Raw genomic sequence first — 10,869 nt, 5'->3', positions numbered from 1 at the left:
AGCATCTGGGCTGTGGCATCTCCCAGGGCAGATCCTAAAACACAGAGGGAATATTGATACCAGATGGGAAACTGTGGGAGGTATTTTGTGGGCTGGAGACGCTTCCTGGAAGTGTCTTCCCCATTTTCCTGTCTCCTCTCCTAAAATAAGAGATGCTAAACCCTAAGAGAAATCCTCCTGCTCACAATTTTAGGATTTTTTCCCTTCCTGCTCTTCTGGCTTCTTCTGTGCTCCTTTTCCCTAAATTCACCTGATTTTTCCATCTCCAGAGCTGAATTCCTCCCTCTGATGTTTGGAGGTGTCTTTCCCTTCTTTAGAATACTTTTCTCCCTGCTGAACCACAATTTGTGATACCTGAGGTGTTCCTAAATATCCCTGCTCATACTGAGACCCTCAGCCATCCTACAAATACAGCAGAGAGTTCCTGTCTAACTCTACTTTTAATCAGGATTTCACAATATTTAATAAAAGAGAATTTTTCCTGTAAGTGAGAGCACTGGGATAGCAAATCCAGGGGATTACTTTGGAGTGGGAGGTCAGATATTTTATCAAACTGAATCTGGTAGGCGCTGAACAAAACTCAAATGGTTTTAAGGTTCAGAATATTTTCCAACTCTTCCTTTTTTTTTCCAAGTCACAGCAGAGAAAAAGAGCTATTTGTTAGAAAAAGAGTGTCAGGGAAGGTCCATGTGACATTTGCCAATGTTACATCATCAAAGCTAAATCTCTGACAGATCTGTAAACAGCAACTTTTCATAGAGATGTCGGCAGAGCCTCGGGCTTGTGCCTTTCAGCACAGCCTTCCTGCATCTGCAGCAAGGAGAAAACGCATGGAAAAGGATCAGATCTCCCCGCACTTTCCCTCTTCTTTACATGTTTGGAATTCACATCATAAAACTGAGGTTTTCCTTTAAAAACAGAGTAAAATACTCCAGCCTGGGACAGGTTCCACATTGAGGGCATGAGCGTTCCTCCATCCCAGATTGTGGGCAGCAGGGCGGGATTTGGCTGGGAAAGGTGACCCCCACTTCCAAAAGAATGTCCTGGGAATTACCAGGGAGCATCCAGGAGATGAGGACGGAAAAGTCACCTCTCCCCTCAGTGCTGTCAGGGGCAGAGGTTGCAGTGGGGAGGTGTGAAAGTGAAGTCCCCGTTGCCTCTCCCAGGATTCTCCAAGAACTCTTCCAACCCTTCACGGACACGGACCCAAAGCAAGACCCTGCTCAAAACGTGCCAGTCCTGCTGGGGAGGGCAGGACTTGGCTTGTTCTGCTTACCAAAGGATCAGGTGCATTTTAATTTGAATACACAAGAGCTTAAGATATTACAAAACCCTTCCAGGAAGCTGAGTGCAAACAGCTTACATTTATTTTCTGTCTTCCTCCCCTAGCAGTCTGATTTCTCTGCTCATCTTCTGTGTTGTCTCATTTAAATATGAGTTAAAATAAATCCTTCCACTCCAAGCTTTGACTCCAAACCCGATATCTAAACACATCTCATGTGAACCTGCGCTGTAATTAAAGGCATTTGCTAAAAACACAAATTTCTGTCATCTTTCTGAGTTTTTGCTGCTGCTTTTCCTCTCTGTGGGACACACACTCCATTTGTTCTCAAGAAAAAGTGAGATTTTATTCCATATTTTTTTTTCTGTCAGAGTAATTTTAAGCTCCCACTGATTTGCAGAGGAACTCAAAGGATGTGCTGATGCCTCCCAGGGCTGCACCCACCATCCCCAGGATGATTTTCCATGGGCTGGAGAAAACCATGTGAGAAATCCTGCTGGAGCTGCTGCTGAAGTGACAGGCTCTCCACAACAGCAGATTTTCACTTCATCCATATTTATAGCAAAATGGAAACAAAATGTGCTTTAGAGTAAACAGCAGAATTTCCAGAGTCAGGCTGATTTTCTGTCTTTGGTAAATTCACAACCAAAACTTTTCACACTGGGAGCAACCAGGGAAAGGTAAAGCAGGGAAAGTGAAATTCCAGCCCAACTGAAGGCAGTGGGAAAGTGGTCACTGATTTTAACACTGTGTTTTGGCCAAAACCCTGTATAGAACACTCTAGAAATTGGGAAAAGAAAAAAAAGAAATAATAATAATAATAATAATAATAATAATAATAATAATAATAATTAATTTGGGAGCTAAAAAAGGGAGCAAAGCTAATGGCTTCCCTTAGTGGCCTAAAAAGCCTGAGGATAAAAAAACCACAACAGCATCTATTAAACACTGCAAAAATTGAAACTGAGTTGTAGGACTAAACCTGATGTCAGGATGAACCACACACTTACAGTGTTTGCAGTCATGTTTGCATCCTTATTTTATTTGCACAAGCTCAAGGAGGAACAGCTTGCCCCGGTGAGCATTTGCAGAAGAACGGATTTACCCAGACCCTATTAAATCAACAGCAGTGAGCGTCATCACAGAGGGCTCTTGGGTTTTTCCCTTTCGTCACAGGAGGAAGGTGAGAGAGCAGATGTGACCACAAAGTGTGTCATCAGGATTGTTTGGTTAGTGCGGATTTCGGCTGCAGGAATTCACTGAGGCATCCCAAGGAAAGAGGGAATCAAATCCCCAAACTGTGGGATCAGCTCGCTGGAGAGGAGAAGAACCAGGAGTCCATCCTGTGAGGAGCAGCTGGGGGAGAAAGGAGACTCAGGGAAGAACTTCTTGGTCTCCACAGCTCCCTGCCAGGAGGGGACAGCCGGGGGGGAACAGGGACAGGAGGAGAGGGAACGGCCTCAGGCTGGGCCAGGGGAGGCTCAGGGTGGACAGCAGCAGGAATTTCCCCATGGAAAGGGGGAATCAGGAATTGGAAGTGCCCAGGGAGGGTTGGAGTGCCCGTCCCTGGAGGTGTCCATGGAACGACTGGAGCACCCAGAGCTGATGGTGAGGTGGGGATCAGTCACGGGTTGGACTTTGGGGTCTTGGAGGGCTTTTCCAACCTCAATGATCCTGAGATTCAAAGAACTAAGGGCAAAACAGAGAAGCTGGCTTGTTGGCCCATGGAAATGCCCCCTCTGGCCAGCAGCAGGAACCCAGCAGGCTGATTGGGATGGGGTAATAAAAGAAACATTTTCCCTGGATAAAATAGAATCTGCTTTGGCCAGATTTGTGGATAATACTTTGGATTCTCCTTGAAGCTCCCATGAGAGGCGCTCACCAGGCTTCCCAAACATTTATCCTGTGGTCACACAGAGGGGTCCCATCCCACATCTGTCCCACTTCTTAGAGAAGGAGAAACTGCTGCAAGCAGCTCAAGGCTCTGGACAATGATCTAAGCAAGACTGAGTTCCCTCAGAGTCCAAGGGAGCATCAGGAAGCACCAAAATCCCTTCAGAACTCAGCTGCTGTGACAGTGCTGCTGACTCAGGTGACAGGGAGTGGCTGTCCTGAGCACGTGGTGGGGTATGACCTGCACACCTGATACGTTGCTTTGGAAGACACTTTGATGACTTCTTGACATCTGAAAAATGTGAAGATCCTCACCAGGAAGGACCCAAAACCCCCCTTGGTTTCAGATCTTTTGTGGCCACAGTGAGCTCCTTCCTCATTCTGCTTAGGAGGTGGAAATTTTCCTTGGAAACCCCTGGAAGCCGAGAGGAAAACAATAGCAACAATAAAAATGAATTAACAATTATGCAAATGTGCAGGGGGGCGGCCACCTGTAACACCTGCAGAAGGTGCTGGGGGTGATGTCCTGACCCAGGACTGGGATCTACAGGAATCATCTTCCCTTGGCTTCATGACACCCCCTTCTTACTCATCCCTCTGACGCCCCAACGCATCCTGGATTTTCCAGCGTGGTTTCACGTGGAGTGTAGGCTGGGACACAGGGAAAGGCAGCTCATCCGTGACCCCGAGCGTCATCTCCACGTGCTGGAGGGTTTGGGGAACATGACTCAGGCCCTGGGCCTGCCAGCTTGTGAGGATGAGCAGACCCACCATATCTGGAGGTCAGCACATGAGAAATCAGCTCGGCCGGTGGCCGCAGCCTGGTTCCACATGCCGGGAACAGCTGCTCGGGGCGATCCAGGCGCTTCCCGGCCCAAAGGAAACTCATCTTCATCCCCAGCACCTCCCAAGCTCTGCAGGTCCCCCTCCCCAGCAGCATCTTTGTTCCATGAATTATCCCGAGCTCCTTCTTTGCCTTCGACTTCGGCCAGCCAAGCTCCAGGGCATGCTAAATTCGGCCCCGCATTTATTATCCTAAAAAATGTGGGAAATAGGAAGGGTTGTAATTTCCCAAATTACTTTTCTTCTCGCTAACAGAAGCTGGCAGCAAATATATTTCAAATGTAAATATTTAAATACTTACTTGCAAGCACAATTACCTTTTTTTTTGTCCGTGACTTGTTTCATTCAGAAGCTAAAAATACTTCCTCAGGAAGCAAACATCTACCCTGGATTTTGGGGAGAAATTTTAAATCCCTGGCTTAATAATTTTACCAAGAGTTAATTTTTCCAAGGGTTAATAATTCTAACAGTGTTTTCCCTGCTTTTTGGAAATCAGAAAACACGTGGGTATGAAATAAATCACGTTGTAAAAACATTGCAGTGTCCAAAAAGGACAATAGTTGTTTATAACACCCAGATTAAAGTCGTGAGGTTCATTTAGCCTTCAGCTTTTCCTTGGCTCCTTCTGAGCGTGGAATCATTCCCCCAAATGCCTGAGAAATGAACAGGCTTCAACATTTTTATTTATTTGGATGAGCAGAAAGTGAGGGGAAAAAAAAGTTCCTGCCTGCTCTCGAGGCGGAGAAATCGCTGTCGCTTCTTTCCCCCCGCGCCGGCCGTAAAATGTACAGAAATGTAAAGCAATAAAAATTTTATGAGGGGTTGTTTTTATAATGTTTACCAACCTCCTGCCTCTCTGACGCTTTCCAGAAGATAGGATTTTAATAGGGCTTCTTTCAGTCCATAAGGGAAAATCCCGATTTTTAGGGGTTTTTTAGCACAGTGGTTTTTCAGCAGTCTGCTCCCCCAGATTTCTTCCTCTGTCCCTTTGAGCTTTTGGTCATGGAAATTTAAAATATAACGTAGATTAGAAATAAAATGTAGGTGTGAGATACAAGGGAAACGTGGAATATAATGTAAAATATAAAGTAGGCGTAAAATATTGCATTGATGTGAAATATGATGTAGATATAAATGACAACATAGATAGAAAATACAATTTAAAAAAATGTAAAATGTAGATGTGAAATATAATACAAATGGAAAATTAAATGTTCTAATATGTAATATAATAAAATTATATGTCAGATATAATGTAGATAGAAAATACAATGTGGAGTAAATAAAATTCGGATAAAAAATGAAAAATACAATTTAGTTGTTAAAATAATGTCAATGCGAAATATCATGCAGAGGTAAAATACAATGTAGATGTTAAATATCATGTAGGTGTAAAAGATCTTTACATTTACATATTATTTACATCAATAATTAGGAAGCTTAAATTGGGGAAATAAATGCTTGGAAAGCATTTCTAAGAAAATTAATAAGTTATTAAAGTTATTAATTTCGCTGCTGATTTGAACAAATCACAGAGCCTTTCAAAATTTCTTTGAGCAGCAAATTTTTTTTTTAAAAATCCCATTATTGTGAATGACCTCCTGGATTTCTCCAAAGATACCAAATCCATCTTTTGCTGTCTGGGCAGGGGCAGAGGATCTCTCCTTTCCATACAAGAGCAGTTTATTAGCCCGAGGTTGATCCCTGATTTATCCATTCGGGTTTCCAAAGCTCCGTGGATGCACAGCGAGCCCTGTGCCTGTCGTATGTTCCCACTGACATGTTTACAAGAGTTTTGATTTACACCTTCCAGGTGTTTCTCTTGGAAAAGATCCTTGCCTTTGGTTTACACATTTTTCCAATATATTTGTGGTCATCAGCAAACTCCCCCATTTGTTACAGGGGATGTGCCAGCAATAAAGGGGTGTAATTTTTATCTGGAACTCGATAGCAAAATTTGGATTTTTAGATTTTAAAAATAATCAGGTAGTTTATTGACAGAATTAATAAAATTCCTCAAATCTATATTTTAGATTAAGTGAGGGGTTTTTTTGCTCAGAGACTGGGTGTCTGTCTTGTGCTTGTAGTGTACTTTTCTTGATGCAAAGCAGCCAATATTTAATCTAAAATGGAGGTTAAACATTTTTTATAGTTGTGTTTTTCACCTTATTGTTGAAGAACCCAAATTATCATCACACAAAACAATGAATGCTATTTATGCCACCAGAAAATATTTTATATTTTTGAATTATATATTTATAACATCCAACTGTATTTTCAGTGTAAAGCTTTTCATAGAACCAAGGCAGGGCATATTCTGAGGTTGCCAAAAATGCTAAAAATAAAATTAATTTATTTCAATTTATTTTTAATTCTGTGTAAGCTTAGCATTGATTTTTAACGCTGGATTAGTGCTGTCTTTTCATTCCAGGTCAGAAGCTAGGTTTTGTTTCTGGAAGGCTTCGAAAGAAAAACTGTCATTTATTAGGGGGTGCAAAGTAACTCAGAAAATTGTTGTTTTAATTCAGAAGGAAAAATATTTTCTGGGGCTCAGTTTTCCCTTGCAGGAATAGCAAAACCTTCTCCTTTAACACTCAGATATACACAGGTTTTCCCCACCCCAGTAAAATGTTATTTAAATTATAAATGCATAGTCCAACAATATCCTCAAAATAATAGATTTCAATGAAATATTAGAATGATCCTTCAGCATTTTTTTTAGATAAATCTATACTGGAGTCCACAGGATTTATCTGCAAGAGAAGATAATTAACTGAAAGAATTTAGCTGTTAATTTTATTATTTTTTTAATGAAGAACTTCACTAATTTAATTTTATCCTCACGCTCGTTGAACTTCATGAACTGGGTTTGGGCTCTTCAAAGGACACTAAAATCTGGTGCATATTTGAGATGAGAAATGGGAGTAATGAGCAGAGCAGAAACTGGAATAACATCCATGTGAGAAATGGGAATAACTACTGGGAAAAACCACACTGTGGCTGCTGCAGTGCCAAACCAGCAGAACTCCTGGGCAAGGCAGAGTCCTCCTTCCCCAGAGTCTCAGGCATCACCTGCAGCGGCCAGAGAGGAATTCCTAGGGAATATTAGTGGAATATGATCAGGCTTTCCTATGGAGGTTAAATGAAGGATAGAAAACCAGCGATTATTTGAGTTCCAAGTGCGTGCTGCTGACAGCAGAAAGGGAATCTGGAAACGCTGATTATTTTATCTGAGGAAACCTGGAAATGCAGATTTATTCCGAGGCGCTGGGAAGTGAAAAGTGTCATTTTCCACGTTCATCCGACCCCAAACTCCCTGTGCAAACGCCACCAACGCTTCCTTCACACGCCCTCCTTGGAGAGCTCATCCCAACCAGCCCGTGAGTCACCACGGGGTGAACACTGGATCGCTCTTCCAAAGACAGTTTCCTTGGAATTAGGAAGCAAATCCCAGGAGCAAAGGATTGCATGATGTAAAACTAAGAATGTTAAGCAATCCCTCAGCTCTAAAGCCAGAAAAGATTTGATGGTTGTCAATGGATGGTAAACTGTGAGGCAGATTTTGAACCTCCAAACATCTGAAACCCGTTTCCTGTTTAAATGAATAAAGAAAAAAAGAAAAAAAAAAATCAAGCCTAGGTGGATGACCTCAGGCAGGAGTGTTTTTTTTATTATCAAACGCAAATTGTACATCATCATGAAAAAAAAAAAAACAGAAAAAAGCACAAAAAAAAAAAAAAAAAAAGAGGGCCGCTCTTGGTGGTCTTGATCCCTTCTGTATATGAGAGAAAGGGGAGGAAAAAAGCAGAAAAAATAAACTTTACCTTCTCACTTTCAGGGTGGGCAATGCCATTCCAGCGGCGGGGTCCCCGGCTCTGGGAAGTGTTAGCGCTGTCACCGCAGCCCCGGTCCCAGCGGCTGCGCTTCCCCGCTTGCTCCGAGGGAAAACATTCCCTGAATTCCACCTCCTTTCTCCCTATCTTAGCCCGGGATCCTCACGCTGCAGGTTCACGGCGCTACTGTCAAATTGCAGGGGACAGGGCTAATCCAAAGCAGCAGCGACTCGGCAGCGAGGAAAAACATTGACAAATTTGCTCTTTCCAATCCTTTCTACTCTTTCCAGTCTGTTGTGTTTTGGTTTCTATTTTTTTTTTTTTTTTTGTCCCAAAGCTATAAATACGGGGCAGCAGCTGTAACTTGTTGTTGAAATGTGCTTTATGGATCTGTTCTGGCACAGTGCTTTTTTTACTGGGTTCAAATTTGATATTGGGAGTTCTGATTTTTAGGTCTTTAATGGTCCCGCTGGCTTTGAGCTGCTGGTTGCTGTGCCCTGGTAAGGTTGGAAGCTCTAAAATCTCGTAAAAAAAAAAGTAACACATGCTCAAAGATCCATTTAGTTATTAAATCATGAAAAAAATTAGTAGTTATCTTTTTAAAGTACTGCATATTTCATGTTTATTCACTGATTTATGTAAGGTCTTTGGCAAACCACAGAATCATTAAATTTGGTTTTTTTTTCCCCTGTCTTTGGGACACTGATTTCTTACTGGACATCTGTCACAAGGTTTGAGGGTTTTGCACAGAAGAAAATTCTCTTTGCCCTCAAAAAGAGGGAACAGAGGTTGGCTATGATCTGGATAATCAGCACGGAAAAAAAATTCAAGGATTTTTGGGCCAGTCAGTCCTAAGCCTAATTTTGGGAATTTTTGGCTATAATTTTTGGAAATTGCAGGTCTGAGAGGTGCACAGGTGTTAGTTCATAATTTAATATATCATTAAAATCTATAAACTATGTGAGCCAACTCTTACCCACCCAGTGATATCCTCGAGCTGTGAATCAGACACAAAATTTATAGCAAGGCATTTGTAATTCCACATTATTATAAATAATCTGCCCTTTAATGCAAATTCTTCACCCCAAAAGCTGCTCCTAGGACACGGCCTGGAGAGGGGCATTCCAGAGTGCCCTGACACCCATTCCCAACAATCCCAGCAGTTATTTTTCTAATGAGCGATGACTCCAACATTAAGAAAATCAATTAATCTTCTGTGGGCTCTTTCAAATGATTCCTTATATTATCTGGCTATGCCCTCAGCCGGGATAGTTTAGAAAATACCAGCTCCTATCTTATCTTGTCACTTCTTACGCTGATGGGGGAGAAAAATAATGGTCTCGAGAGCCACAGGGGAGGATAATTAGTAAAATCAAGTGACTCGCTGTTTGTTTGCCTGGCAAAATGAACTTTTACCCCTCCACCGCCACTCCTCCCCCCAATTTTCACCGTCTTATCATCCAGCATTTGACATGACAGGTTAATGAGGAAACCCCCAAATTGGGCTTCTGCAGCTAATTGTGCCCGTGGTGGCTCTGGGCCGGGAGGGCTCCAGGATCCCCAGGAAATCCGAGCTCTGGGGGGATGCAAAGGCTGAAAACTTATAGAAACACTCACAAACAGACACTAAAATTCTCTTATTATTGCTTCAAGTCCTGGTGGAATAAATCTGACAATATTACAAGATCTTGACCTGAAGAGCAGCTTTGATTTCTCCTCTTTTCATGCATTTCATAATTATTTTTTAAGGTGACTGAAGCATCCCCCCAGTCTCCTCCACAGCACACTCCTTCAAAAAATGCAATTTTTAGACGAAACTGCAAAATTTTGGGTAACTGAATACAAACTCTTGCTGTGGGTGTGAGTGGAAAGAGAAGCATGTGGTGGGCTCTCCCTGATAATTCTCCAGTGGTGGCATGGAGAGGTGTCCCTGTGCCTGACATCACCTTCTGCTACCTCCCAGCTTCTTCCAGAGCTTGGGATCTCTGCTATTAATTGACATTTCCAGGGAGGGTGTTTTCAGGACATTAATTTATTCAGGGATGAGCAGGGATGATGCAGAATTTGGGGCTGTTTTTTGCTGCCAGTTTTTGCTGGGTTTTGGTTTTTTTTTTTGCTGCTTGGATTCAAAAGTGAAATGTCATTGATGATATTGATGGCCCAACTCTTCTGCTCTCAGCAGGGCATCCTCCCCTCACAATATTTGCTCCCTATCAGATTTATTCCTTCTCTTGCCCCTCTCTGCTCCCCATGCCAGCGTCTCTGCATGCTGAGACCAGCACAAAATGAGATCTTCCCACTGAATTTTTATGCCAGCAGGAAAATCAGCTCCTGTCCCACACAGGGAAACACTGGAGCCCTCCATGACTCGGGAACATGGAGGTGAGTGAGGAAAAATCACTCTCTCCAGCTGCCTTTTCTCCATGGAAAAGTTGATACCATTAAATGGCCATTTTTTTGGTGATATCCCATTGAGAAAAGCCACTGCTTAGATTTTGCTCCAGAAATCTTCACTTTTACACTGTGTGAGGATACTCCATGTCACCCAGCCCAATTCCATGACCAGCGCACAGGACCAAACTCTCTGAAGAAAATCCCTCAGCCCATTTCTGCATCGAATTTCATTCCCAGTCCCTGGATTTATTGACATTATAATGGGCAGCCCACACAAACTGCAGCCACGGGGCCAATTAACGGCACAGACAACACCAGACATTTGAGAAGTTGCTAAACTCAGTCTTGAAAATGATCTTGGCTTTCTCCCTGTAAAAGGATCTCGCTCTGTCATCATGTATTAAACTGGAAAGCTTCACGTTGGAGAGCAGCACAAACTCATATCCTGATAAGGCCTCACATCATATTTCAACAGATCCTATCTCCTGTGGCTTCAGCTCATATCTGCCATGGGAATGTGAGGGGGATTTGCTGAGGGAAAAGTCGCTGTAAGAAATGTATCGGTGTGTTTTATTTAAGTTTTCTGCCAATAATTGGTGTTGAGGTTTCCAAGCCAGTGCTGCT

At 42.6% G+C, this 10,869-nt stretch overlaps 1 long non-coding RNA gene across 1 annotated transcript; it reads right to left on the bottom strand.

Annotated features, from left to right (window-relative positions):
• Window positions 1-2,368: 2,368 nt before the first annotated feature.
• On the bottom strand, window positions 2,369-8,005 carry LOC148183121 (uncharacterized). Its single transcript, XR_015773815.1, has 3 exons — window positions 7,843-8,005; window positions 3,425-3,590; window positions 2,369-2,638 (listed from the first exon to the last, which is right to left on the bottom strand). It is a non-coding gene; the product is annotated as an uncharacterized LOC148183121 (long non-coding RNA).
• Between the last annotated feature and the right edge of the window lie 2,864 nt (window positions 8,006-10,869).

The sequence above is a fragment of the Pseudopodoces humilis genome, chromosome 14 (assembly GCF_049639895.1).
Source record: "Pseudopodoces humilis isolate 2021_Gansu_Grassland_sample_001 chromosome 14, ASM4963989v1, whole genome shotgun sequence".
Taxonomy (NCBI): domain Eukaryota; kingdom Metazoa; phylum Chordata; class Aves; order Passeriformes; family Paridae; genus Pseudopodoces; species Pseudopodoces humilis.
This window is presented reverse-complemented; position numbering and strand designations above follow the sequence as displayed.